This window comes from Sinocyclocheilus anshuiensis, unplaced genomic scaffold, assembly GCF_001515605.1.
Source record: "Sinocyclocheilus anshuiensis isolate Anshui unplaced genomic scaffold, SAMN03320099.WGS_v1.1 scaffold272, whole genome shotgun sequence".
Lineage (NCBI taxonomy): Eukaryota > Metazoa > Chordata > Actinopteri > Cypriniformes > Cyprinidae > Sinocyclocheilus > Sinocyclocheilus anshuiensis.
The window spans coordinates 121,631-125,667 of NW_015554117.1; the positions used below are offsets into that span (position 1 = coordinate 121,631).

The window sequence follows — 4,037 nt, forward strand, 5'->3', positions numbered from 1 at the left end:
TATATAAAAATGTTCATTTTTAATTGTATTGATTATTCTGTGATTTTAATGTTATATTTATTTTGCCTTATATTTAATTGGTTAAGCAATTACCATCAATAACCTTTGAGGTGAATATTTTTGCAATTGTGTCAAGACTGTGGTGTGAAAGCAATCCTAGATATGCATAGACCACTTAGCAAGCACATAAATCATTTGAAACAACTGACTATTTTCATTTTAAAGAGGAAGATGAAGCACCCAGTGCTAGACGAAAGTAGGCAGTTGCAGATCTGAATTATTTAGAGGACATCTGCACTGGTAGCATGTAGTTTGCATTCTGGGATGGAATTTCAGTTGGGATGTGTGTATGACTCTGAAACAAAGAGCAAGAGGTCAATATTTCATCAGCTTGTACTTAAACAGTGATGGAAAGCTGAATAGAAGATTGTATTCATAAGTTCATATTGTCTTTTCTGACTTGCAGGTGAGGAAAGTGATGCCTAAAGACACATTCTACTTTTCCATTCTTCGGAATCCAGTGTCGATGATGGAATCCCTGTTTGTTTACTACAAAGCGATCCCAGCTTTCCGTACTGTCAAAAGCCTTGAGGAGTTCCTGATCCAGGGTGGGCGGAGTTATAATGCCTCTGTGCCTAATAACCACTATGCACGTAACATTTTGACCTTTGACTTTGGTCTGGATAATACAGCACCCGAGAACGACACCGAGCTGGACAGACGTAGCGCCGAGGTCATCGCCGCCATGGAACGCGACTTTCCGCTGATCCTCATCTCGGAGTATTTCGATGAATCGCTGGTGCTTCTAAAACACGCCCTCTGCTGGTCACTGGATGATGTTTCATCTTTCCGCCTCAACAGCCGCAGTGAACGCTCTCGCAGGCCCTTGAGCGCAGAGATCGCAGAGTGGGTAAAAGAGTGGAATTCACTTGACTGGCGACTGTACCAGCACTTTAATGCCACTTTCTGGAAACGCATAGACTCCACACTTGGGCGGGCGAAGCTCCAACAGGAAGTTGAACTTCTGAGTGCAAAGAGGAGGAAGCTTGAGAAAATGTGTCTTCAGGAAGGAGGGGCAGTAGATCCTGCGCAGGTCCAGGATTCATCACTGAAGCCGTTTCAGTATGGCGCAGCAGTTATTCAAGGTTATAACCTCCGACTGGAGTTAAATAATGACACTCGTCAGCTTTGTCATAGGTTGATTACACCTGAACTACAGTACACCTCAGCTTTGTACACCAAACAGTTCCCTCAGCTGGCAGATGAGCGTGCCGTTGCTGCAAAAAAGTTTGCGGCTTCCAGAAGCACTGCAATGCACAGAGCTGTTAAGCGCAATATTGACCTCACATAACAATACAAATAAAGTCATTGTGGATGAACAGCTTACACAGTTTAGCTAATTCTGTTGTTCATAATGAGAGACAAAATCATTTTGATGTAACAAAACACTATAAGAATAAAGAAATAAAAGAAACTCACATAAACATTCCACACAAACATACTTTATAAACTCAAACATACACAAGGAACCACAAAAATCTAGTTTATTGAGATGAATTAACCAATTTGAACTCAGAATAAAAATAGATAACTCAAAGGAGCTGTCAGAAATGAACACATTAACGAGATTTGGCTGGCTAAAAATCTCCAATGTCCATCGTAAATAGTGTAGTAATGTATGAAGCACAGCTCACACAGGTTTTTCTTTTTTTTTCTTTTACACAGGTTCCATTCAGTACGGTTTAAATGTATTTTTTTTTACAATGCTTTAAACAACTGTAGTCATCACAATGCAACTTTATACAGATTTAAAGCATTACCACCCAGTGAGCAGTTTGTGCATCACTTTTCAGCAGCTTCGCAGTGCTACATCAAAAGAAATCATATTTTACCTGAATTGCAAAATTGAGTTTGCTGTCTGGGTCGAAAGTGATGCAACAAACGGATATGTTTTGCTACTGAGTTCTCGTGGACTGCTTGTAATAATCAACACAGGCCTACAGTACAACGGGACCAGTGTAGTCCGATTCACGAACGAATGACTCGAATGAGCCGGTTCGTTTTGTGAATCAAAAATATACAGCGCGACAAACCATTGACTCTTACGATGAGATGATTGTTTTTTTTAGTGAATCACATACATATAGCGAGACCAGTGTAGTCCAATTAACGAACAAATGACTCTTATGAGCTGGTTCTTTTTAGTGAATCAAAAATGTACAGCGTGACTGTAGTCTGATTCCAGAGCAAACGACTCTTATGAGCAGGTTCAGTTTAGCGAATCAAAACCTTGGAGCCCAACCAGAGTCATTGAAGAATGAACCGTTTCTTTTAATGAATCGTTCAAAAAGACAGGTTTGATGAATTGTTCACTGAATTGAATCCAGCGAGGCACTGAATCAACATCTGCCTCACTTACTGAACTAAAAGTTATCATTATTTTTAGTGATATCCATATCGAAATGAACCAAGGTTTATGTCAGTATCATTAATGATGTCCATATGACAGCATTTTGTTAGATAGCCTACAGTTTGTTAGTTTTTTTGTTTAAAAAAGAAGGCTTAATTAAACAATATTCGTTAGGAATGGTAGCCTATTATCTACGTTTTGATTAAAATATTTTGTCTGCACATGACATCTATTCTGCATTACCCTCCAGCAAAACCACTGATACCTGATGTAGGCTACCTGATAGTTTTGGCACTTCATAATATCACAGGCTATGATTATATGGTGTGAGACAATACTAATCAAGTGTGATTAATTGTCTTAGAAGACTATGTCTTGTTTACCTTGTTTGTACTTTCTGTTCGGACATAAATCATCTAATTTTTATGAAAATGATTTTCCATTTTAGACCGGAAGAGGCTTGTTGTGTGCCTGTTCAGCTGTTGCTTGTGTTTTGGAAAATGCAAACCTTTCTGCTTATTATAGCTAAGCTGGTTCTCTAAAACCAATGGTTCAGGTTTCCAAAGTAAGTCAGAAGTTTATATAACATAGATAAAGTGTGTGTTTGGCCTATGCAAAAGTACAGATTCAGCTCAACTTGGTTTTTGTTATAATGCTAATTGGAAATTGACCTATACAGCAGTATTGTGAATAACTTGGAGAACAGGCATAAACTTTGTAAATCCAGCTATTTATTTCTGCACCATGTGACAATTGATTTGTTATTATATGTCACTGTGAAAGTGGAAAATATGTCACTGGCAATCTCAGACACATGAATCAGAGCCTAATGCAAAATACTTTGAACAGATCTATTAGATTTTTGTGTGGTTTCTGACATTCCAGTCTTAGAAATACAGTGGTCTATAAAAGTATTTAGACACTAAGGGCACACATTTAAAGTTTGCTAGTGCTGTGGCATAGTTGTGCACAGGACAAATAAGAGCTGTTGGCTCAGGTTTGAGTCTGACCTGGTTCACGTCCTGATCCCATTTTTATCTTTCTCTCACTTTCCTATCTGCATTCTGCTGTCCTAAATAACAGCAAACACCCTAAAATAAAATGATACATAAACAAAATGTATGAACTTCATTGTATTCGATAAAAATATCAAACCAGGTGAAATCAACAAACAAAATATATTAGAATTGTCTCAGAATTAACTGGTGTTAATGTGATATTTATGAAGTCGGAAGACACATCAGATCGATCACATGTAGTTCACTATGAACATGATCCAAGTCTAAAAGTCAAAATAATTCGTTTTTATAGGTTAATTTGATAATTTAAAGCCTAATAAATGTCGTTTCATACAATAATTTAATTGAAAAGTGAACTTGGGCTATCTTTCTTTAAAATGAACACTGCTTGGTTTGGTGTTGTATTATGTAACACAATGACAAGTGTGGTATAAGTGTTCAAGTATTTAATATAGCCTCTGTTTCTCACAAGTGGAACCCTAATTAATGTAAACGTTCTGTATTACGATGGGCTTAATGCAATGGCCATCTAAAACCAGTCTGGAAACCCAATGCATCATTGAGGCCAATTTTAATGGAGAAAGCAGACTTGCAGTATGTTAAGGGCT

The 4,037-nt window shown here is 37.7% G+C and overlaps 1 pseudogene; it reads left to right on the top strand.

Moving 5' to 3' along the window:
* The window catches only part of LOC107669917 (galactose-3-O-sulfotransferase 2-like), a 14,070-nt pseudogene extending 12,009 nt beyond the window's left edge, over positions 1-2,061 (top strand).
* Positions 2,062-4,037: the final 1,976 nt, after the last annotated feature.